This window comes from Pleurodeles waltl, chromosome 1_2 (genome assembly GCF_031143425.1).
Source record: "Pleurodeles waltl isolate 20211129_DDA chromosome 1_2, aPleWal1.hap1.20221129, whole genome shotgun sequence".
NCBI lineage: Eukaryota > Metazoa > Chordata > Amphibia > Caudata > Salamandridae > Pleurodeles > Pleurodeles waltl.
In genome coordinates this window covers 127,581,369-127,608,032 of record NC_090437.1, presented here as the reverse complement: position 1 = coordinate 127,608,032, position 26,664 = coordinate 127,581,369, and positions in this window count along the sequence as shown.

The window sequence follows — 26,664 nt, the reverse complement described above, 5'->3', positions numbered from 1 at the left end:
GGTTGAGAGCAGTTGAACATTTTTTGCAGGGCAAGCCACTCATGTTATACAAACATACAGTGATGCTATTAGAAATGATTAGGTGGTGCCTGGAGCATAATTATTTTCTAATTGGCAATCAGTTGTTCTACCAATTGCACTGCAATGGGCACCTGTTTTACCCCCAGCTGCACATGTCTTCACATGTGTTGGTTGGAGGAACAGGTGCTTCACGTCTACCACAAAATTGCATGGGAAGGACATATAGTGGTCTGGATCCGCTTCATTGATGGCTTATTTGTGGTGTAGAGAGGGTCCATTCAGAGTGCAACTGTTTTCATTGAAGATATCAATAGAAATAACCTGAAACTACATTTCACATGCAAATCAGCTGGTACAAGGTACATTATGTAGATTTAGAGGTTTTTTGTGAAGACACCAAACTGGAAACCGAGTTACACAGAAAGGAGACTGCTAGAAACACCATACTGCATGCCTCTAGCTACCACCCCCAACACCTGAAAGCAAGCATCCCCTATGGGAGTATGGTCCATGCAAAGTGCAACTGTAACATTAGCATTAGTACTGATGCCATTTCATGTCAGGACAAAATGGTTCATAGATTGAGACAAAGGGGATACAGCTCAGATGTGTAAAGGAAAACACAACAGGTAGTAACCAAAAGAGCAGGGAAACCATACCAAGAATGTTTTTTTGCAAATGTGACATATGCAGAGCATGCTCGATTGGAGTACATTGTTCTGAATCTCAAACTCACTTTCATGTGAAGCCTCGCAAAATCATGGGTACCTTGAATTGTAAAGCTGATTTTGCAGTGTATGTATTGGCATGAAGCTGCAATTTTTGAGATGCTGTGCCACCAAACAGGTGAGATGTGGATTGAGTGACAGCCTTGAGGGGATTGGAAACAAGGTATATCCTTGTTTTAGATTTGAAGGCTCCTAATGGGCTAAATGCTGACTTGGAGTTACATACATGTCTGTAGTAGAAAGGAGTGGTATGTGGCTATTGTTTTTTACTTTACATTACTTTATCTCTTAAAAGGAGGTCATTTGGGATGAATTTCGATTTAAGGAAGTGGCAATGGTTGAATCGTAACATCATCATGTCTAAACAGCATCTTGCTTTCCTTTAGGCAAAATGAATTTGAAAATATAACAATAGTGGGTAGAACATGCCAGTAAATACCCACGGGATCTGCAATAGCACATACAATTTATAGCATTCATAGATACAGAATATATGCCCACTTGGGCTTAATTGTTAGAAGGCAATGCTATTTAGTAACTCTTTCCATTTAAGAGTAATGACTCAACAAGGCAATAGTAGGTGAACACCTGTGGGTCTATTGGCACTGTGAATTACATTTCACACTTGAACCCAAGTGTTATGTAAAGAGAAATCATTTAAACCTTCTTTATTTCCATTTAATGTAACCTGTGGATATAGAAAAATTGAATGTTACGTGGATGAAATTATCGAGATTTTGATTGGATTATCATATGTGTTCACAATTGGTGTATTTGAATCTACAGTAGTAAAGGGTAGAGTGTGTAGGTGTATGTTGTCTGTTTCCATGATAACATAGCAGTATATAAGATCACTGGCATGGCGTGCAACAACTATGTGATCAAGGCTATCGGAAGCAGCTGAAACATGTTATGGTGAAAATACACATGGTGAAATAAGACTTTCAAGCAACACCTGTGTCCACATCAATCCTGTGCTGGAGTCACGTTTGAGGGATTGGCGACGATAAAAAAAATCATACACTCAAATAACCATTCACACATCCACTGATATACTTGTTGGAAACTGCACTTTCTGCAGGGTTATCCCCACTTTTTGCGTTCCTCCTCCTATTTTCTGACCCTCTTTTTGTTGGCTTTAGGACTCTGGGCACGTTATCACTGCTAATCAGTGCTAAAGTTCTCTCTCCCTTAAAACTTGGTATAATTCATTTACACCTGTTTGGCTAATTTAATTTACCAGTACGCCCCTTTTAAAGTTGTATACCATATACCCAGGACCTGTACATTAAATGCTACTAGTGGACCTACAGCACTGATTTGCAACTCACAGAATTAGCCTTTCAAACCTGTCTCAGGCCTGCCACTGCAGTGCACCCCTGATCAGAGGGTAGAGTATTAACATCATTGATAGAGCCTTATGACAACATATAGTATATATAGTATATTTTTGTTGACTTTATGTATAAATAGGGCCTGATTGTAATGTGACAAACTATACCAAAAATAAAACAAACCTCAATTAGCATGTAAATTCTAATTTCATACACATTTTTTCTTTTCTTTGAAAGGTTAAGTCCTTCTCAGATTGGTTAGAAACGTCCTATAGAACTGAAAATATATTACAGTTTCTCATCTTCTTTCTTGCTGTCTTTCTGAATCTTTCCTTTATTCTCTCACTGAATTACATACTGAAAGGAGCTTTTGTTATTGATCTCTTGTGGAAGATAAGAGTGTGATAAGACACCCTTACTTTTACTTTTTTCATTGGAGTGAGATGTGATAATGGGGCCTTTTTTACCCCTGCTGCCCTATACCCAGGCACTAACTTTACCATCACATCTCCAATAGACACCTAGCAAGTGGGCCGATTAGGCAGTGTACTGAGATTGCAGACATTAGATAAAGCAACTAAAAAAACAGCAGTCTCCTGGACCTGTAATTGGGCTTTGAAAAACCCACAAAATGCTTCTGATTGTGCTGAGCTTGAGCCACAGCTCTTACTTTATCCCAGCCTCAGTGGGCACATAAGCTAAAAAAAAAAAAAAAAACAGGTGTCCTGGAAGCTGCTGGAAGCTGCTGCGGCTCGGGCAGTTTCATGACTGAGGCAGGGAAGGGGGTATTTGATGGGTTTGTCTGAAGGCATATAGATCTCCACCAGGCACACAAAGATCTCTAGATATGGGATGCTCTAGTCTGTTAGGGCAGAGGAGTACATCCTTTCACTGCCCTTGAAGAACAGAGTACAGACCGCAAAAGACTAAACAAGCCCCTTAGAGTTTCTGTTAAAGGAGACAATGAGAAGTTTGACCTCACTCTCCCTTATGACCTTCAAGTGCTTGAGGACACACAGGTCACATGAGGCAGGAGCTTGCCTACTAACTATAGTCCATATGAGGGCCAGTGACTGACATCTGTCTCTGACTCTGAGAGAAACACAGACCCATCACTTTTCAAATACATGAGGAAAACTGTTGAAAACAACTAACAGATGAGTCTTCTGATATCAGAATATTTATGAAGGCAAGAAAGAGAGCAACCAGGGCTAATTAAGCCTTACATACTGCACTGGCATAGCTTTTGGTGGTCACTTGGTTCCTTGTGCGACATCTTCTAGAGCCACCTTGTTATTGCGCAAACATTTCCAGATCCGGTCTGTGTCTTGGGGAAGGGTTCAAGTCAGAAATACCGGTGAATGTCAGTTAGAAAATTAATATTATTTCATGGCTTCTCAAGTTTGGACTCATTTTTATTTGATCTGGGCAAAACACACGATGAGCACTGTCATTTGCCACTTTGGTCCCAGGTCTCTGCTTCAATTATACTTCTGTTGGTTAAGTTACTCCCTATGTACACCCAGCTGTCCAAGGCAGAGACAGGGAGAGATTGAGATTTTGCAGGCTGTGTGGCACCCCTAGGCACACTAGATCAGGACAGAGGGTAAAGGTCTAACAACAACATCTAATACATCTTTGGATATGCAGTGGCTAGAAAAGTGATTCAAACTGCTTGGAATCAAAGTGACACTCACATCCCAGAGAACAGTACATTAAGACTTTGGGTAAAGGAGAAAACTCTTTGTGTCTATTCTCATTTGAGACTGTGTAGATGTAGGCTTCCAGAAAGTCAGAGGCAGGCAGGTAAGGATGATGTGGGCCTACCATACATACTGCCTAAAACGCCTTAAGCACAGATGTCCTAATGTGGGATCTGGCCATATGGACTAAACAGTCCTTGTGGTTCTTAGGAACTCCACTCCTCAAAACAGCCTTCAAGCAGCTGGGACTTGATCTAGATTTTCAGGTCAGGGGCTGCTTTGTGTTGCACCATCTTAGATGTGCTACAAGGAAAACTGAGGAGTAGTGTTTCAGAGCTTGTACAGGTCCTTTCATTAGAGGTGATTTAACTAGACATGAATACCACTGCTCCTTTAGTAGCAGCTTTGTCTATTAAGCTCAGGTTTGAACCAGATATATAGAACTTTCCACTTGACTCTCTTCTGACATGTCACAAAATTAGAAATAATACCAACATCAGAGGGAAAGTGGCTATAGGAAGTGGATGTTTCTGGGCACCCTAAACAAGGGATATCTATTGGGCTCAATTAGAGACTTCCTATTTTAAGCTGAGATTTACAAAGCTGGGCTCCTGGGAGGCTGTTAATCAGACAAAAACAAAACTGATCAAGCTGTCCTTGCGAATAAAAAACAATCTAACCCCCTTCTTTACTACAGTATGGAAGTGTGTGGAAGGTTACCCAGCTGCCTAAAATACCTTGCCCTCAAATGACCCCTGGAGGAAGTGGTTATTTTTCAGTTAGGAATATTGCTCTTTTTATGTGTGTTAGGGATGTGGTAATGAATATGGAATCATTCATTGGTTATGCAAGCAATGCAAAGTTATAGCAGAGATGTGCAATTACCTGTTGTTCGGGCACTCATTGACCAGTAAGCTTTGCAAAAGGCGATGTAGAAGTTGTTCCAAGCTGATCACAAAAGATGTGCCACTGAATGCATTTGTGAAGCAGTTAGGTAATCTGAATGCATTCTATAGCATTGCGGAAGCAAAAGGGAAGGATCTTAGATGCTTGTCTTGAGCTGGAGGTAGTTAACAAAAGGACATTTATATAAGAGGGTTGCTAACGTTTAGATTGTGAAACATGTTACAAGATTGTGTTTGACATAAATCAAATGCAATCAATTTTAGATTCTTTCGGTAGTGCCCATTTTATATGTTTTATCTACTCTTTTATTGTTGTATACCATTCAAATGCATACTAAAGAAATATTTAAAGTGTTTGGCTTTGACGAGAGACATTGACAGATGAAGCTCCATCTCCAACCACAGCAACTCCATTCTGTGACCTAGATAGATTTTCCAAAGCTAAGAGTATATTCATCTCAGTAACATACAACCCCCTTTTCTCCCTCTGCCTCAATATACACATGACAAAAACAGAAGGTAAAGCGTCACCAGTTTCCTTACACTTTATACAGCCTATATTTTTCCCTTTCCAGGGGCATCCCGATCCCTCATAGATCTATTCTGATCCCTTCTCAGTGTATGTACAGGCCAACATCAACCACAATCTATAGACAATGTTAGGAAATGTCCATCATTTGTGAGGTGTACCCCCAATTTTCCCTCATCTGTTTTTGCTTTCTTTAACACTGTACCAATGGTAGTTAGTAGTGAAGTCCCTGTGCCCCCCTTTTAAGCCTGGTTGAACTGGCAAAACCCTAATTGGCATATTTAACTTACCTATAAATCATGACTGCAGGTGTGTAAACCTACAATTTGAACTGTCAGAATAAACCCTTCCGGCAAGTCAAAACCTAAGTCACCCCTATGTAGGGATTGTAGCCCACAAGGCATGGTATTTAAAAGTAAGACTTAGATAAATGTATCGTTAATATGTCCTGACAGTGACTAGAACCCAAAAGCTTTTCTTCACTGTGGCCGTCCTAGCTGCTCTTTGTAGAAAACAAGAGTACAGATTAAAATACTAATACAGTATCTCTAGAAAGGGACCAGCTAGAAAATAATGAAACCACTATTTAAACTAGCTATTAAAAATCCAACATATTGGTGAAGTTGGGTTTTTAATAAATATTAAGGAAGGGTACATTTCATAAAGTTACTCTTTACCTGCTTAAACTGCCAGAGGGCTAATTACCATAAGCCTCTGCCAGTTCCCAGCAAGTGATTAGCCTTGAATAGGTGTGAAATGCTTGCTAGGAGCAAACAATAGGCAGACCTGAGTTGGTAGAAATGATTTCTCTGAACTCCATAGAATATGCAGGGTGGGGGTTGTGAGCATCCTTTTTGACACCAGAGTGTCAAATCCTGCTTGAATTAGATTATGAAGGAGGACTCTACATATACACCCCAGCCTTTACAGCCCACATTTAGGGTGGCCAAAAATGTCACCAGCTTGAAAATGCCTATTGTGGGCAGTGTTGGAGCCTGGAACTTTTACCCCATTTGTTATCAGTCATCCCAACAACTAGCTAGTGCCAGGCTTAAATGTGGCACCTCCAGGCACCCACTTCATAACACTGCCTGTTTCTACAGAAAGTAATAAGAGTAACGGACCACTGGCTGGCTGTGACCTGAGAGGAGCCAGGATGAACTGAACCTACTCACTCTTGCACCCAGGACAAAGAAGTGGACCCCATAGAGCATACAGCTAACCCACTGTTCACTGGATACAGGGATACAAGACGCTATAAGAGGCTTTTTCCTGGAAGTACCCAGCTGACTAGAATCAACTGGATGAGGACTGAACCCTGCTGTTGACCTCGGCCTGACACACTGATTCTCTAAGTGCCTCCCCCGAGGTGCTGGGGGGCTTTAGAAATATACTCCTGTAGAGGATTGGGTAGTCACTCACCTAAAATAATATTCTAATTTTTTATAATAAACATTTTCAATTCTAGTAATCCTATTTCTCTTTTCATTTTTAATAATGTAAAATGAGGGGACAGCACTATATTTTATATATCATTTCTGTAGCGCTTTCATGCCTCCTTCCAAATACTTAGAGGGGCTTTTTACTTAGACAGAAAACTCCCCTACATGGTGTGAGATGTGCTCTCCTGCCCTGAGTGCTCCTGCTGCATGGATATCTGGATCACTGGTACTAATGTTTGGTCATGGGTGCACACAGATGTGTGTGCATCATGACCTGGGCATGTCTCATGCCCTTGTTAGGCCAGCAGGGGCTCATCAAGTCCTACTGTCAGAGTAGTAGAGGGCCACTGCCCTTACCTGTAGTTAAGTGACATGAGAATAATGGTCGCAGCTTACCTGATTTCTATTTCATAGAAACCAGTAGTGTGACCAGACCTCTTTACCTGTATCACTGGAGTGAAGCCCATCGGACCAATCATGTAAAGATCTGTACCCTTGGTGTGCATGGATTGTGTGTCACATCAGACAGCGCATGATACTTGCATGTGAGTGCTGGGATGTGCGCCTAGGAATGGTACATAACATGGAGGTCTGTGGGTTCCATTTTGGAAGCCCCAGGTCTGGTGAGGACTACCAACCCTAGGCAGGAGATGCAGATTGATGACATTCTTCAGTGCTGTAGTTGGAACCTACCGCACTGGAGGAGGGAAGCAGAGCATCCTCTGTGCACATAAAAAGTCTCTTTGATTACAGGAAGAGTTACTGGTGAGTAGGGCCAATGTTCATTCTCAGGGAGATGGTGAGACTGAAAAAGGTGGCACAGTGGACCAGGGAATCTTGGCAGAGATGAAGGCTTAGGCCTTTGAACCCTTGAGGCATATTTAATTGGAGGGCGATAGCCAAGTGTGATCCCAAGTTACTCCCTTGGCCTGTGTTGAGGATTAATCAGATTGTAGCCCCTCCTGCTATGGCAGGCTCTCCCTTTAGCAAATGACAGGATAGAGACAAGAGCACTTCAAAGGAGCTGACAGGCCCAGACCAAATTTAAAAGGCTTATACAGTTAAATGGTGATTTGTATGTTGGCAGTATGTATACTTCGTTGTAATGGCAACTAAGTATACAGTTTCACCAACATGAAGGTATTCCTACCCCATTTAAATGTGGGCAGACCTTCAAGTTTGGCCACAGGGGAGACTAGGCAGCATAGAAATGGCTCCATGTATACCTGCCCAGTTTAGACGTGCAGCCATGTAGTAATTTTTTTAGTGGTTCTTACAGGCAGGTAAAACCTGACATTAAGGAATTGTAGCATTATAATGCTTACCCCGCCATGGGAAAAGACTCCCATGGAGAGGGGAACATAATATTTTTTCTATATCAAAAGAAAACCTGCTTTGAGATTTTTTTTTTGTAAAGGGAAAAAATACTCTGTGCTACAGGGCTGCATCATGCTGTTGCAGCCCTGTAGCACAGAGTAATATGAATTGCCAGGAACCACTGTCATGGTGTCCCTGGTGATTTAAAAAAACAAAAACAAAAAAACACCTGCTGGGCGGTCATTCATAAGTTAGGCATTCAGACTCTCAACAATGGGGATACAGTAACTTACTCCATCCCCCAATGCAATAACACAGGATGTCCGCCCAGAAATAAATCACCCCTAATTTACTTATGTGTCTGGATTCAGACTGTAAAGGGGGAAGCCTAAGTCCCACACTTTGTTCAACAGAACTGTTCACCAGGAGAAGGAAAGTCCCCAAGACTTTGAGTTGCTGTGTTCAGGGCTGGGGACCAAGATCGGTAAGTCTCACAGACAGTTAAGGGGCAATCACCCAGGAAGCCACAGACACTTGCCTTGTGCCTGGAGCACCAGCCTACTGCTGCCTGCCAAGACTAGTGTTGCCTGCAAGGAGGAGCAGAGAGACTATATATAGAGAGAGGTCCAGTGGTGATCCTGGCAAGTGGACCCAGGTGAATAGAGTTTGAGGCAATCTGTCCAGGCAGAACTTGTGTTGCTAGAGAACCATTCACTTTCTGGCAGATGTTGGGAACCCCCGTCTAGGCAACTGTGAAATTGCAGGGGTCCTTGTGCAGCAGATAGCATTGGGGCTATTACCTATGTCCAGAAACCCTGTAGACCAGTGATGCAGTCAATGGGACTGTTGAGACCCTCGCTTATTGCTGTTGAACCTGCTGGGGATGTCAACCATTGCAACTGAGAGTGCTGGGGCCATTGCCCATGCCCTAACCCTGTATGCCAGAGGGTGGTTCACTACGATTGTTGGGGCTGTCACCCAGTGCACCCAACCATGATGGGGCCATCATCCTTGGCTGTAACCCCATTTGCCAGTGTTAGAAATTGGGTTTCTGATTGGCAGAGGTATACACCATGTCCAGTCAGGAACCACAATCCTAGCCAAAGTAAGTTAGATACACACCATAAACTGACCTTTTTCTGCCCTCTGGTATCTTGGCACAGAGGAAGCAAGCTTAACTTATGAAACAATGTGTGAAGTATTTGTGCTACACTTAAAACAGTGAACTCAAAACACAAAAATAATCCTCACCAGGTTTGAAGAATAGAGCTTAATTTAAATAACAAAACAAGGCCAAAATGATTAATCCAATATTTAGAAGGTCAGATATGGATTTTACAGATTATCTGCAAATATAGAGCTTAGAAACATAAAGCTCCAACGGGGCTATCTGATCATGCTAGGCCGGGTGAAATCTGAAAAGTCAGGTGGACCGTGATGGAGTGCAGGTCAGATAAAGGCACCAACCTTGGCCCACTGAAATCAGTTCCTTGGTTCAGGTTGCGTTGACATTGAGGAGTGATGTGAGGAGCGATGCGAGGAGCAGTGGTGTCTGCGCCCTCATCAATCCTGATGGTGTAGGCGATGTGTCGGTTTCGAGCCTCTCAATGGGAGATGTACCGAGGCTGAACCTCTTAGAAATGCTGTTGAGCTGTGCAATTGGCTATGTGTTGTGCGGAGGGTGATGCATCGATTCCGAGTTGCACAGCCAGTGCTGTGACGTTCTCATCCTCAGTGGCAGCGGTGATGCATCACGTTGAAGTAAGATGCAGCAGTGGCGATCAGTGCAGTGATGGCAATGCATGGGTTTTTGTAGAAACAGCTACAGAACCCACTTCCACGGGCCCAGGAATGGACTGGCACCACTTGACAGGGTCGGCAGAGTCCAGAGGCTGTAGCAGAGTTGAGTGAAGTCTTTGATTTCCCTGAGACTTCAGAACCGGAGGCAAGCCAGTAAACCCTTGGTGTCACGTTGAATGTGGGGTTGTAGAGATGCAAGTCCATTACTCATTCCCAGGCAAGAAGGGCAGCAGCCAACAGGGAATGCACAGCAAAGCAGGTGTTCAGCAGAGTGACAATCCCTTCAGCAGCACAACAGTCCTTCTTCTTGGCAAGCTGTCCGCAGGTCCAGAAGTGTACTGATTTGGTAGGGTCAGAAATCCAGTTCTGATACCCACTGATGCCTTTGAAGTGGTGAAGACTTCAAATAGAGTAGAGGCATTTGAAGTGCACAAAGTCATTGGCCTTCCTGTCCTGGTCCAGACACACTACAGGGGTGTTATGCAGCCCTTTGTGAGGGATCAGGACACAGCCTATTCAGGTGTGTCACCTCCTCCCTCCCATCCTGCCCAGGATGGGTCATCAACATGCAGCTGGCCTCTCAGTCACACCTAAGCTCTGTTTGTTTTGGCTGTCTGGCGGGAATGTACAAGAGCCCACCTGTCATCAACCCAGATGTGTATTCAGAGACAGGCAGAAGCCACTAGATGGTTTAAAGTAAGAAAATGTCACTTTCTAAAAGTGGCATTTTCAGAACTACAATTTAAAATCAGACTTAACCATAAGTTGGGATTTTAAATTGTGATTCAGGAGACACCAAACTTGGTGGTCCAATCTCTTCCCAATTGGAAATTACATTTATAAAATGTAATCTAAGGGAGGGATAGGCCTTGCAGTAGTGGAAAACACATTTAAGAGTTTTTCTCTACCTAGACATGTAAACTCAAGAGTGCATGCACAACATTCTAAATACACTGCACCCTATCCTTGGGGCTGTCCAAAGCCTACCTTATGGGTGACTTATATTTATTAAAAAGCTAGGTTTAGACCTGGCAAGAGGGGTAACTTGCCAGGCAGACAAAGCATTTTAAAACTGCATCCACAGCATCTGCGATGGAAGGCTTGAGACATGTTTAAAGGGCTACTGAGGTGGGTGGCACAATCAGTGCTGCAGGCCGACCAGTAGCATTTCATTTATAGGCACATGTAGTGCACTTTACTAGGGACTTATAGATACATTAAATATGCCAAATGTAGATAGGCCAATGGCATCATGTTTTAGAGAATGAGCACATGCACTCTAGCACTGGTCAAAAGTCCTAAAGCCAGCAAAAACTAAGTCAGCAAACAGGAGGTCAGAAGGCAAAAAAAAAAAAAAAAATGTAGGGGCAACAACACCAAGGATGCCAGTTCTAACAGCTAGGAAGCAGCTACTAGGACCATTACCTGCGTCAGAGGTGTCCCTCTAACTAGAGGAAGGACTTGGTACCAAGGTCAGAAGCTGCCCTGCAGCCTAGCCCGTGCTCCACCAACATACTGTCAGGAACTGCGAAGAAGAAGAAGAAGCTGGTGCACCCAGCAGCAGTTGCCGCCTGTGACCACCTCAAAGTGCCTGAAGCTCTGTATCTTGGTTAGTTTGGAGGAGCAGGAAGGGGAGAGACATCATGGGGGAAGACAGCCCAGATCCATGCAACAGCAGTAGCCTTGAGAGACAATCTGTGTGACCTATTGAGTGTGCAATGTTTGTGTGCTGAATTAACATTGTTTTTCTTACAAAAACAAAGTATTGGACTGGACAATATTTTTGGAGTCACTGTAGGTATTTGTAAGTTATGAGACAATGCATACATTGCACCTGCCTCCTAATGAACAGTCTTGGAATGCTCGACCTTCACTATCACCGAGTGAAGTGCTAAAGAAGTAGCACTTGGCCCAGTTACTGAAGGAACAATTCTAAGTCAGGTCCTGGGACAGCAGGAGTAAAAAGGCCACAAGCTCCACAGTTGGGGATAGTAGCCTCCTTTTGCCCTACGACCCTCTGAACAAGGTTCTGACATTTATGATTTTGTTAATAAATAATTGCAACTTTTAAACTTTCAAATTAAAAATCACATTTAATTAAAATTGATTAAGCAAGTATGTTTACCTGTGATGTCATCAGTGATATCAATGATCATGTCATGAGTGATGTAATATGTGAGGTCATATGCAGTGCATTCCGGGATTGTAAGTTATTGTTGATAATGTGAGCCTAACTATAATGTCCCTGTTACCTTTGTTTTTTGTTTTTTTCAGTGAATTTCTATGGTTTTTCTAAAATGTTATTTCCTAACTGTAGCCACTAACCTTTGGCAGTGATTGTGTGAGAGGGTGCATGCGAGTCTCAGTAGGTCTGTGAGTGGGTGTGTCTAAGTAGGTCTGTCAGCAGGTGTGAGTATCTGAGTAGGTCTCCGAGTGGGGACATGAGTCTCTGAGTGGGTGCATGAAGGTCTGAGTTGGTCTGTAACTGGGTGCATAAGTGTCTAAGTGGGTCTGTGAGTGGGTGGGTGGGTCTGTGAATGAGTACATGAGTCTCTGAGTGGGTGCAGGAGTGTGAGTGTCTGAGTGTATGTTAGCGGTTGTGTGTGTCTCTGAAGTGTGTCAGTATCTGCATGAGTGACTCAGTCACAAAGAAACCACACCTGACCGCTTACCCAACCAGAGTCCACAGTTTTGCACAACATGTCTACCCAACTTAAGTACTTTCTACTGGTTAGTTAGTAAGCCCTACCTCGTTGGGTAAATGACCTGTGTGTATTCTGCATTACAGTTGACCACAAGGAAATGTCTCCAGTGACCTTGTATGCATTTGGCAATATGGTTGTTCCTCGTGCGCCTTTCTCCAGAATTCGGCTATAACATGAATCCTCCTATAGAGAGGCCAACGAGACTACAAAGATCTCCACCAAATCAGCACTACAAAAATCTGCAGGAAACGCACTAGGGGCCCTTTGGTAAGCTGTCCATCATCCTTGCAAAAGGTAGGAAGAAATTGCATATTACTAAGGTGGACAGGGTGGGGTAATTCAATAGGGGAACCCCCCCTCCCAGGCCAATTTCAACCCTGCAGACGATATATATATATATATATATCTATATATATATATAGATATATATATATATATATATATATATATATATTCTTTCACTAATGGCCCCCTCCAGGCGTGCTCTCTAGCCGATGCTCACGTCCGGGAAGGGCCAGTTCTCTGTCAATTATACTCCAAAAATTTACGGCAGGCGCAGCACACGTAGGATCTTCAAAATTCTATTTTTATAGCTATTTGATACAATTACAACCCACACCAACGCGTTTCAACCCTCCAGGGTCTTGATCACGGTACAGAGTACTCCATTCTTCCCAATTTGTACTCTCTTTCCCAGTTTACCTTTATGTGGCATTCTGGGATCTGTAGTATCTGTTAAACATCAAATGAAATACAAATATAAAAACATACATATAACACCCACCAAAAAAGGGGTGAAAACCTACTATACATCACCACTTCCAAAAAACATATGTCTATTTACATCAACATCTCCATATCCATGCACAATGTTATTCTGACAATTAGTCCGTCCTATCTATATTTTAAATCTTTTTTTATTATTTCTACTGCTATAGTTTTTTTCTTTTTCCATATATTCATGCCAAAGTATGGTTTATCAGAGTTTTATGTCTACTTATATCCATCATCATTACCCTCTTTCTCTATTTTTCTTATGTTTTACCATACTTCTTACTACAATTAGCACTTTAAATCCACATCCATCTTAATCACTATCTTCATCCTGTTAACCTCTCTCTATAGAGGACAATGTAACTCCTCATCCACATTGATCCCAAGTGGAGTCTTTGTTTTTAATCTAATAAAGTATATCGATTCTAGACATCTCAGTTTTTGGACTCTGTCTCCCCCTCTTTCATGTTTTGCAATGGTTGCAATTCCATAGTATTTCATGTGTAGCCAATCAGCCCCGTTGTGGTTTGTCAGATGTTTTGTCATGGCGTAGTTCATGTAATTATTCTGTACTGCCCTGATGTGTTCCAATATTCATTTTTTTAGGGGACAAATGGCACTCCCAACATACTTTAGACCACACAGGCATTCAATTATGTACATATATATGGAAAATATCACTTACCTAGTGTACATCTGTTCGTGGCGTGTTCTGCTGCAGATTCACATGCTGTGCATTAGTCCACCATCTAGTGTTGGGCTTGGAGTGTTACAAGTTGTTTTTCTTCGAAGAAGTGTTTTTCGAGTCACAGGATCGAGTGACTCCTCCTCTTCGATTCCATTGCGCATGGGCATCAATTCCATTGTTAGACTGTTTTCCCGCAGAGGGTGAAGGAAGAAGTGATAGAGTACATAGGTATAAAGTAGGAGATGTCCATGCAAATGTAAATGTATATACATATGTACAAATGTTTATAACTTAAATGACTACAGGCTTCCGGTGAGGGGGAGGGTGCAAGTGAATCTGCAGCAGAACATGCCATGAACAGATGTACACTGGGTAAGTGACATTTTCCATTCAATGGCATGTGTAGCTGCAGATAGCGTATGCAAATATCTCTGACCAATTGATCCATTGAGCATATGTGGGTGTCTGGATGTGAAGTTTTGGCATTTTGTGTTTTTGCTTGTTGCGTACAGGTCTATGTTTGGTGTTCCCCACTTTTGAAAGTATTGTTGAAGTACTTTAGGATGAATCTCCCATTTGTGAGTTTTTTGGTGATTTCTGCTGAGGATATCTGCTAACTGATTGTCTATCCCTGGAATGTATTGTGCCAATAGATTCATTTGGTTGTGGATTGCCCCTTTCCAACTTTTCTGTGCTATAAGCAGCAATTGGGAAGAATGTGTTCCTCCCTGTTTGTTGAGAGAATACATGGCTGTTATGTTGTCTGTTTTGATAAGAACATTCTCCTGTGTGAGAAGCGGTTGAAAAGCTTTGAGTGCTAGAAAGACAGCTAATAACTCCAAGTGGTTTATATGTACCTGTTTGTGTTTTACATCCCATTGCCCTTGAATGTTGTGATTGTTTAGGTGAGCTCCCCAACCAATCATTGATGCATCTGTGGCAATTAGGGTCTGAGGCACAGGGTCTTGAAATGACCGCCCCTTGTTTAGATTTGTGGAATTCCACCACTGAAGGGACATATATGTTTGGCGGTCTATCAACACTAGATCTTGAAGTTGACTGTATGCCTGTGACCATTGTTGTGCAAGGCACTGTTGTAAGGGCTGCATGTTTAGTCTTGCAAGTGGAACAATTGCAATACAGGATGCCTTAATTCCTAGAATTTTCATGACAAATCTGACAGTGTATTGTTGATTTGGAAGTATTTGTGGGATCAGATTTTGAAAAGCTTGTATCCTTTGTGTATTTGGATATGCTGGAGCTTGTTGAGTATTTAGTAATGCACCCAAATAGTTGTATTTGTGCTGGCTGAAGGTGTGATTTTTGGTAGTTTGAGAAACCTAGTGTGTGTAAGGTTTGTATTACATAATGCATGTGATTTTGGCATTGTGTATGACTGCTTGATTTTATTAGCCAGTCGTCTAGATATGGAAAGACATGTCTATGTTTTCTTCTTAGGTAGTCTGCCACTACTGCCAAGCACTTTGTGAATACCTTGGCGCTGTTGTTATTCCAAAGGGTAATACTTTGAATTGGTAGTGTTTTCCCTGAATGACAAACCTGAGGTATTTTCTGTGTGCAGGATGGATGGGTATGTGAAAATACTCATCCCTGAGGTCTAAGGCTGTCATGAAATCTAATTTTTGTAGTAGTGGTATGACATCCTGTAAAGTTACCATGTGAAAATGTAAATAACTCCTGTTCCTATCTGGGGCTGTGGAACCAATTCTATTGCTTGTTTGAGTAGTAGAGTACAGAATTGTGTGTTCTGTGGATAGTTTGTGTAACCTTGGAGAAATATTTGGAGGAGTGTTTATCAATTCTAGGCAATAGCCATTGCGGATAATTGATAGCACCCAGTTGTCTGTGGTAATACTTTGCCAATTTGTGTGGAACTGTTGTAGTCTTCCCCCCACAGGAGAGGTGTGGAGTAGAAGGGAAGGAGGTAAGTCACTGTTTTGGATGTTGTGCAGGCTGCTTAGAGGCCTGGAATGTTCTTCTATTTCTGGGGTATTGTCCTCTATATGTGCCTCTAAAACTACCACGTTGGTATTGTGGTTGATAGGCTGGCTTTGTCTGAGAGGTTGATGCCTCTGAGGGCTGTGTTCTGAAACCACCTCGAAACTGAGGTTTACGAAATGACCCCTTATATGGTGCAGAGTAGAGGGCCCCCATTGCTTTTGCTGTGTCAGAGTCCTTTCGCAATTTTTCGATTGCTGTGTCTACCCCTGGCCCAAAAAGATGTTTTTTGTTGAAAGGCATATTCAATACAGCCTGCTGTATTTCTGTCTTAAATCCAGAAGATCGGAGCCATGCATGCCTACGTATAGTGACTGCTGTATTGACACTCCTAGCAGCGGTATCTGCTGCATCTAGGGCAGATCTTATCTGGTTGTTTGCAATGGCTTGCCCTTCCTCCACTACCTGTTGTGCCCTTTTCTGGTGGTCTTTGGGGAGATGCTGTAATACATCCTGCATCTCGTCCCAATGGGCTCTGTCACAACGAGCTAATAGTGCTTGCGAGTTGGCTATCCTCCACTGATTTGCTGCCTGGGATGCAACTCTTTTCCCCACCGCATAGAATTTCCTGCTTTCTTTATCAGGGGGGTGGGTGCATCTCCTGAGGACTGACTATTTGCCCTTTTCCTGGCAGCGCTAACTACAACAGAATCTGATGTGTGATATAATCTAGGTCAGAAGGTACAGGTTTGTATTTTTTCTCTATTCTAGGTGTTATAATGCGTGACTTTTCTGGTTCGTTAAAGATCTGATCTGCATGTTTTACCATGCCTGGGAGCATTTGGAGGCTCTGTATGCATGGTGACTCCATGCTATGCTCCAGCCCTAGCTATGACCTGATTATAGACAGTACCATCTTCAGGTGGCGATGGTTTAGAGGGGGAGCTGTCTGGACCATTACTTGGAATGGGACCAGGGTCATAAAGATCCCATGGATCAACAGTGTCCTGTTGTGAGTCATCTGAATGAGTGGGTGACTGCATTGGTGTAGGGCTGGTGGGAGGAGAGGTAGGTAGGTGGGGAGAATGGGGAGGAGAATGAGGAGGAGAAGTCTGGTTTCTCCTTCTGCTGTAGCACCTTATTAGGAGGCTGCATACTGTCCAATTTCTCCTGAAAAGCTAGCTTACTCTTTGTTTTTAAAGGAGGTGCTGTAAGAACTCTCCCTGTTTCTTTATGGATGTGGATCCTGGATTGCCTTTCATCCATAATTTCTAGAATTGGTTCTACCTCTAACGCCTCTTCAGAGGTTTTGTGGCTTTCTTTAAGACTTTTCGAAAGTTCATGTTCCTCTGTGTATGTTGGGCTTTTCGGCTCCGGAGCGTGCTTTTTCGGGATCGAAAAGATGAGTAGGACAAAGGTTTCGGCTCGAAACTGGCTTTCTTATTTTCTACTCCAAAAATTGATGTCTACTGGAGTCGGAAATTGGGCTTTTTGTTGTCTCCGAGGTTTTCGGAGGAGTGGTCTTTTTTGGTGCCGAACTGGGAGGTCGTCATCAACAGTTTTTTTTGGGCTGAGCCATAGCCTTTCGGGATTGGCGTCCCCAAGGCCTTTCGTTTTTTCTTTTGTGAGGGTGCAGGGGCAGACGTACTCACATATTGTCCAGCTGTGACTGGTCTGTCTTCCTCTGATTCCTGCTTGGACTCCGAATCTCAAATTGAGACTGCTGTCTGCATCAATTCTTCCTCTTCTACGCTGAGATGTTCCCCACTCTTCGACGTCATTTCGAGCCTTCATGCTCTTCGGTCCCTGAGAGTCTTTTTCGATCAGAAGGATCGACAGGCCTCGCAGTTTTCCTCCCGATGGTCTAGGGAAAGGCAGAGGTTGTAAACCAGATGCTGGTCTGTGTACAGGTACTTCGCATGGCACCAAGGACAGAATCGGAATGGAGTGAGATCCATGAGGCTTTCCACGCGGTCGACCCGGATAGGCCCGAGTTGGGCGCCCGCGCCCTGAAGGGCAAACAAAGTTGTTTTCCAGACTGTACTGCTGTTTCGATGGAAGAATATTAACCCGATTGATACAATACAGATGAAAAGAGAGTTTTACAAAGTTTTCCGAATTGAAATCTCGGAGCGAGAAGAAACACGTCCGAACCCGACGGCGGAAAGAAAACAATCTAACAATGGAGTCGATGCCTGTGCGCAATGGAAGTGAAGAGGAGGAGTCACTCGATCCCGTGACTCGAAAAACACTTCTTCGAAAAAAAAACAACGTGTAACACTCCGAGCCCAACACTAGATGGTGGACTAATGCACAGCATGTGTATCTGCAGCTACACATGCCATCAAACATATATATATATATACATACATATATATATGTATCTATATCTATATCCTAGTAGTGGCAGTCACAAAGTAGTTATAGTTAGGTCTGCTTTTACATAGAAAGATTATTTTGTGGTTTGCTAATAACTTAGGCCCCATTTGACAAATCTTCACAAAACTTCCAAAAACAAAGTTCAAACACGTCACCTTCTGCCTGGAAAGTTTGGGGGTGAGCCGTCAAGCGGGGGCTGATGAAAAAAGCGGAGTCCCAAAACATAAAATCCAAAGCATTTTCCATAGACTTCTTTAAAACAGGTTACAGCAAAAACTGCTGAACTTAATTACACCAGTAAGCTAGATTGTATTTTTTGTGTAAATCTGTTTAGTAGTTTTTGAGATATTAAGCGTGAAAAAAAGTTATATATTATGGCAGTTGGGCTCAAGAGATTTTCACAGGCTTTCCGCGAGAGTGTGAATTCAATAATGGAGCCCTATGATTGGTAGAGAGGGCCATTTTTCCTGTGAGTCTTCACGCTCTTACAGAAGCAAGAGGCTTCCGTGAGGCCTGCAAGCACACTGATTGGGTGGCTGTGGGAATTTTAGAATTAAGATGGCTGCCATTACTGTGAAAAATTGGAGGTGTTGTGGAAATGAAGCAAACAAGCTATATAAGGGAGCGGCAGAAAGGCATGATGTCCCCCCCTAGATTTAGACATGAGGTGTCTAAGGGATAACTACTATGAAGGAAATAAATGTATATTGTTTTAAACTAATTTTTATGATCTCGCAGGACTCTAGCGGGATCACAAATACTAAAAAAAGAGTAGATGAGTTCTCAATACACTCTACCAGTAGGAATGCATACTGTGACCCTTGTTTTGAAAAGTGTATGAGATAAGCACTGCCATGAGTACAAGGTTCATTCTTTTTTTAAAGACGTTATTTTGTGAGAATCTTGCGGGATCATCTAGAGTAGAACGGAGTAGGTGATGTTTGAATACACTTTGGTATGCTCACTTGTTACTGTGGGAAGGAATCTTAATGGAGATGGTGTTTATCAGTCTACTATTTATGCACATTGGCTTGGAAAGAGTTTTGAGTATAGAGTTATGGCTCTTCCCACAACCTACTATGCACACCCATCATCTGAGAGAGAGGTCTGAAAGGAGAGGTCAGTCAATCCACACACCCTATTGTGCACACCTGTCATCTGAGAGAAACATCTGATAGGAGAGGGTAGTCCCTCCCCACACACTACTACTTACATTTGTCATCTGGGAGGAATGTATAAAAGGAGAGGCCAGCCAACAGACACACCCATCATCTGAGAGAGCGGTCTGACAGGAGAGGCCAATCCATCCCTAAACTGTAATATGAACACCCTTCATCTGAGAAAGAAGTATGAAAGAAAAAGCCAGTCCCTCCCCAAAACACTGCTACATATATCTGTCAACTGAGAGAGATGTTGTAGGAAAGTACCATCTTGCCTGGCATGTTACCCCCATATTTCCCTGTATATATGTTGTTTTAGTTGTCTGTGTCACTGGGACCCTGCCAGCCAGGGCCCCAGTGCTCATAAGTATGCCCTGTATGTGTTACCTGTGTTATGACTAACTGTCTCACTGAGGCTCTGCTATTCAGAACCTCAGTGGTTATGCTCTCTCATTTCTTTCCAAATTGTCACTAACAGGCTAGTGACCAATTTCACCAATTCACATTGGCATACTGGAACACCCTTATAATTCCCTAGTATATGGTACTGAGGTACCCAGGGTATTGGGGTTCCAGGAGATCCCTATGGGCTACATTTCTTTTGCCACCCACAGGGAGCTCTGACAATTCTTACACAGGCCTGCCATTGCAGCCTGAGTGAAATAACGTCCACGTTATTTCACAGCCATTTACCACTGCACTTAAGTAACTTATAAGTCACCTATATGTCTAACCTTTACCTGGTAAAGGTTAGGTGCAAAGTTACTTAGTGTGTGGGCACCCTGGTACTAGCCAAGGTGCCCCCACATTGTTCAGGGCAAATTCCCCGGACTTTGTGAGTGCAGGGACACTATTACACGCGTGCACTATACATATGTCACGACAAAGGTATAGCGTCACAATGGTAACTCCGAACATGGCCATGTTACATGTCTAAGATCATGGCATTGTCACCCCAAATTACCTTTCCGGGGGGTTTCACTGCAGCTGCTGCTGCTGCCAACCCCTCAGACAGGTTTCTGCCCTCCTGGGGTCCAGCCAGGCTTGGCCCAGGAAGGCAGAACAAAGGACTTCCTCAGAGAGAGGGTGTTACACCCTCTCCCTTTGGAAAAAGGTGTCAGGGCTGGGGAGGAGTAGCCTCTCCCAGCCTCTGTAAATGCTTTGATGGGCACAGATGGTGCCCATCTCTGCATAAGCCAGTCTACACCGGTTCAGGGATCCCCCAGCCCTTATCTGGCGCGAAACTGGACCGAGGAAAGGGGAGTGACCACTCCGCCGACCTGCACCTCCCCTGGGAGGTGCCCAGAGCTCCTCCAGTGTGCTCCAGACCTCTGCCATCTTGGAAACAGAAGTGCTGCTGGCACACTGGACTGCTCTGAGTGGCCAGTGCCAGAAGGTGACGTCAGAGACCCCTTCTGATAGGCTCTTACCTGTGTTGCTAGCCTATCCTCCTTCCTAAGTAGCCAAACCTCCTTTTCTGGCTATTTAGGGTCTCTGCTTTGGGGAATTCTTTAGATAACGAATGCAAGAGCTCATCAGAGTTCCTCTGCATCTCTCTCTTCACCTTCTGCCAAGGAATCGACCGCTGACTGCTCTGGAAGCCTGCAAAACTGCAACAAAGTAGCAAAGATGACTACTGCGACCTTGTAACGTTGATTGGCCACCTTCTCAACTGTTTTCCTGGTGGTGCATGCTGTGGGGGTAGTCTGCCTCCTCTCTGCACTAGAAGCTCCGAAGAAATCTCCCGTGGGTCGACGGAATCTTCCCCCTGCAACCGCAGGCACCAAAAGACTGCATCACCGGTCCTCTGGGTCCCCTCTCAGCACGACGAGCGTGGTCCCTGGAACTCAGCAACTCTGTCCAAGTGACTCCCACAGTCCAGTGACAATTCAGTCCAAGTTTGGTGGAGGTAAGTCCTTGCCTCCCCACGCTAGACTGCATTGCTGGGTACTACGTGATTTGCAGCTGCTCCGGCTCCTGTGCACTCTTCCAAGATTTCCTTTGTGCACAGCCAAGCCTGGGTCCCCGACACTCTAACCTGCAGTGCACGACCTCCTGAGTTGTCCTCCGGCGTCGTGGGACCTTCCTTTTTGACTTCGGGTGAGCTCCGGTTCACTCTTCTTCATAGTGCCATTTCCGGCACTTCTGCAGGTGCTGCTTGCTTCGGAGTGGGCTCCTGGTCTTGCTGGGCGCCCCCTCTGTCTCCTCACGCAATTGGCGATTTCCTAGTCCCTCCTGGGCCACAGCAGCATCCAAAAACCCTAACCGCGACCCTTGCAGCTAGCAAGGCTTGTTTGCGGTCTTTCTGCACGGAAACACCTCTGCAAGCTTCTTCACGACGTGGGACATCCATCCTCCAAAGGGGAAGTTCCTAGTCCTCTTCGTTCTTGCAGAATCCACAGCTTCTACCATCCGGTGGCAGCTTCTTGGCACCCTCAGCTGGCATTTCTTGGGCATCTGCCCACTCCCGACTTGATCGTGACTCTTGGACTTGGTCCCCTTGTTCCACAGGTACTCTCGTCTGGAAATCCATTGTTGTTGCATTGCTGGTGTTGGTCTTCCTTGCAGAATTCCCCTATCACGACTTCTGTGCTCTCTGGGGAACTTGGGTGCACTTTGCACCCACTTTTCAGGTCTGTGCTCTCTGGGGAACTTGGGTGCACTTTGCACCCACTTTTCAGGGTCTTGGGGTGGGCTATTTTTCTAACCCTCACTGTTTTCTTACAGTCCCAGCGACCCTTTACAAGCTCACATAGGTTTGGTGTCCATTTGTGGTTCGCATTCCACTTCTAGAGTATATGGTTTGTGTTGCCCCTATACCTATGTGCTCTCATTGCAATCTATTGTGACTGTACATTGCTTGCATTGCTTTTTATTGCTATTACTGCATATTTTTGGTATTGTGTACATATATCTTGTGTATATTTGCTATCCTCATACTGAGGGTACTCACTGAGATACTTTTGGCATATTGTCATAAAAATAAAGTACCTTTATTTTTAGTGTATCTGTGTATTGTGTTTTCTTATGATATTGTGCATGTGACATCAGTGGTATAGTAGGAGCTTTACACGTCTCCTAGTTCAGCCTCAGCTGCTCTGCTAAGCTACCCTTTTCTATCAGCCTAAGCTGCTAGACACCTCTTCTACACTAATAAGGGATAACTGGACCTGGTGCAGAGTGTAAGTACCCCTTGGTACCACTACAAACCAGGCCAGCCTCCTACAGATGTCTAAAAGGAAAGGCTAGTCATCCACACACTCTACTTTGCATACCCATCTGAGAGAGAGGTCTGAAAGGAAAGGCCAGTCCATTCACACACCCCACTATCCATACCTGTCATCTGAGCGAGAGGTCTCAAAGAAGAGTCCATTCACACATCCTACTATACACACCTGTCATGAGAGAGAGGTCTCAAAGAAGAAGGCAGTCCCTCCCCATTTAATACTATGCAGCTGATAGAGAGGTCTGAGTGGAGAGGCCAGTCCCTCCCCAAACCCTTAAATATACATCTGTCAGTCAACAGAGGGGTCTCACCAGAGAGCCCAGTCCTTCCACATACCCCATTATGCATATCTGTCATCTGAGAGAGAAGTTTGAAAGGAGAGGGCAATCCCTTCTCACACCCTAGTGTGGTCACCCAATATCCAAAAGAGAGTTATCAGTAGAGTGGCTATTCCCTTACATATACTACTATTTCCCTACAAATTTGTTGCAATCTCATGATATTAGAATGCAAGCTTCAGGGAGTGAAGCTTGCTGCATGGGGCTTGTATGAGCTCACTAGCATATCTTGAGACCCACATGGAAAATTACTTAACCTGCAATGGGGTGATTTACAAACGCAAGATCGTATGGGAGAATTGGAAAAAAAAAAGGGCCAAGGCTCAACAAATAGTTAATATTCTTGTTAAATTGTTGACGAAATGCTGTGATGTGACTGGCTGCAGAACCAGAGATAGCTTAGATTACTGTCCTTGGTACATTGGAGGACAAGGAAGTCTCTGAGTTGTGCTCAGCAGATGTCACTTCATTTGGAACTGAATGACACTGGTGTCGTTAGATGCATTTAAGAAAGAGCTCCAAGTACTTAATATACTTTATGAACTCGGTTGAGAAGTGTCAGTAAGTGCACTACAGCTGGTAAATGTATTCTATAAAAGATTTACCGAGTAAAAAGCATTCTCAATATAATTTTGGAGAGGTAGAAGATAGAGAGCTATCAACAAGTATTGCAGATTGTGTTATAAATGAATTGTTTAAACTGTATGCACTTTTAAGTAAAGGAGGTATTGTTTCTCAAATTATAAAACTAGGAATAAGGAAACTGTTGATACAACCCTTAGTGTTTTTATGAACCTTACTGTACATATACTTCACTATTACAAAATGTTTTAGTGATGATATTGCTGTTTCTAGAGCAAATCACCATGCTCACTGTTTGCAAAGGTGTGTGAAGAGAAATGAGTTACTTTATAAGCTTTTATGGAACTATGCTGATGGCGTACTATTTAATTGTGAAAAATGCACCGGGTGAGGATGTCGAATTTTATAGGAAAATTGAACAAGTTAGTAGTGCACAGATGTAAAAATATATGATTGTGGGTGACACATGTAGAAAAGGTTAGAGAATATAGTGATGAATCACTGTTTTCACTATTGACCAGTATGTAACTTAATGTTTTGGTTATTTTGACATTCTGGAGGAGGAAAACGGAAAACAGAAATAGTGAAAAAGAAAACTACCATGTGACAAAATATATGGAGGAAAATAAGTCTTGTTCACTTCGGAAAAACACAGGAAATAATAACTCTGAGGAAAGCTAGAAAAAAAACTTAATTGGAGAAGTTATAATATTTCTATTGAGTAGGCGAGCTTTCGTGGTCTAGCACACGCTTGTCCTGTGTAGCGCAACTTGTCTCTGAGAAAAAATTATCTTCTTACACAAGCAGCAAAAAAAGAGGCTTGTTAAGATAAGCAGGTTTATTATGTTGTTCAGCAGTAACTAAAGGATGTGGGGGCACCTTTAGAGTTATTCAGTTCAGCAGCATGAGCTAACTCTGCACAAGCTATGATTTGTGAACTTCTCTTAGAAAACTGTAGACAAAGTTTTATGAGAAGTTTTGCTGAGACTATTTTGCCACCTAACCTGATATAAACAAAATTGCCAAACTAAAGAATCTTTGGCAGACTAAGGGGACCGAAAGCGACCAAGTGAAGACGCTCTACCCTCATCAAAATCCAATAAGAAATGAAGGGAAAAGGTTGGAGTTGGTGGTAGATGCTCATTAGTCACATGAAAAATTTGGTAAATTTGTTTGCTTTATAGATGTTGATGTAGCCTGTTAAACACTTGTGTGCTGAAGATGGAATAGTTCCATCCTCAGCCACAGTGGGTGTGTGCTGAGGACAGAACTGTTCTATCCTCTGCACACATGCATGAAATCCCTCTGCTGTTTACAGTAGAGGGATTTCCTTTTTTTTTTTTTATTTGTTAGCCTTGGGAGCTGAGGAAGAGCTTTCCCTGCCGCCTAGACAAGGGCCACTCCCCAAACTTAAAAAAATATATAACTTGTCCTTCTGGGAGCAGATTGGCCTTATTTATAGGCCAATCTGGCCCCTGGAGGGTAGAGTACCACTAGATACCAGGGATTTTAAATAATATATGTTGGGGGGTGGGCCCAAAAGCAACAGGTCGCTTTCCCTCGTGGCGGAAATACTTTGGCCGTTTTGTACCGCCGGGGGGGGGTCAGGGCTGGGGAGGAGTAGCCTCCCCCAGCCTCTGGAAATGCTTTGATGGGCACCGTCTGCATAAGCCAGTCTGCACCGGTTCAGGGATCCCTCAGCCCTGCTCTGGCGCGAAACTGGACAAAGGAAAGGGGCAGACTGACCCAATATGCCTGTGTTGGGGGCACTGGGCACAGGGATTTTTATATAACATGTTGGGGAGTGGCCCCCTTGGCAAGGGTCGCTCCCCATTATATTCAACATTAGTATGGCCATTTCTAATCCCCCTCCCTTGGAGGACAGATCAGCTATATTTTTATCAGCCCTAAAAGGGGGCAGATAATTACTAGACCCGAGGGATTACTTTTTTTACTTGCATTAGTAGGGGCTACCCGGCATGGCTAAATCCCCCTACCAAAAATATGGACACAGTCTCTATGCCCCACTTGGAGGGGGCAGATGGGGTAATTACTCCCTTTTGCCCCCTTGGAGGGGCAGAAAGCCCACTACACACCAAGGATTAATTAAAACAAAAAAAAATTAATGGTGGGAGTGACCCAGTATGGGCATAGTCATGCCCTCAATGCCCCCCAAAAATGGAAACAGTCTTTCTGCCCCGACAGGGGTGGGTAGAGAAAGCCCACTGGACACCAGAGATGACTTTTTTATTTGTATTGGTCAAGGCCATGCTCCCACCCCCCAAAATAGGGAAACAGTCTTTCTGCAGCCCCAGAGGGCAGAAAGCCCACTAGACACCAGGGATTACCTTTTGCTTATTTGCATCAGTAGGAGCTCCCCAGTATGGGCAAAGTCATGCCAAACACATCCCCCCCAAAAACTGAAAACATTCTTTCTGCCCTCCAGGAGAGTAGATGGGGCAGTGCCAACTGGACTTCAGGGATTACTTTTATTTGTAATGGAGGGGACAGCTCAGCATGGGCATGGCCATGCCCACCCACCCCTCCAAAAAATTGAAAGTCTTGCCTCTGTCCACCCTAAAATAAGGGAAACAATCATTCTGCACCTGGTGGGCAGAAGGGGGCAAATATCCTCATCTGCCCCTCCCCCCTCTCAGGGGGCAGAAAGCCCAAACACCACCAGGGATTACTTTTTTTTTTTTTTATACGGCTTGGGGATGCCCAGCATGGGTATGGCCAGGTTCCCACCCCCTCAAAAATGGGGAAGCAGACTTTCTCCTCCCCTGCGGACTAAAGCATCTAATTCCCAAGGGCAAGCATGAGGATTTTTGATTCCTTTGGGTGTAGTTTTCACAAATGGACCAGGAGACTTTAACCAACTCCCGTTATCACCCCACTTGCAATGCCGAACAGCTGCACTTTTTGGGCTTGTGTAGCGTGCCACCTAGAAAAACCTATCAGACTCAGATGGATCTGAAAACTAGACATCTGGGGGAGTCCACAGTGGTGTACTTCCCATCCACCCAACATTCTTACCAACAGTGCTCTGCAAACCTCAAATGTTGACTAAAACA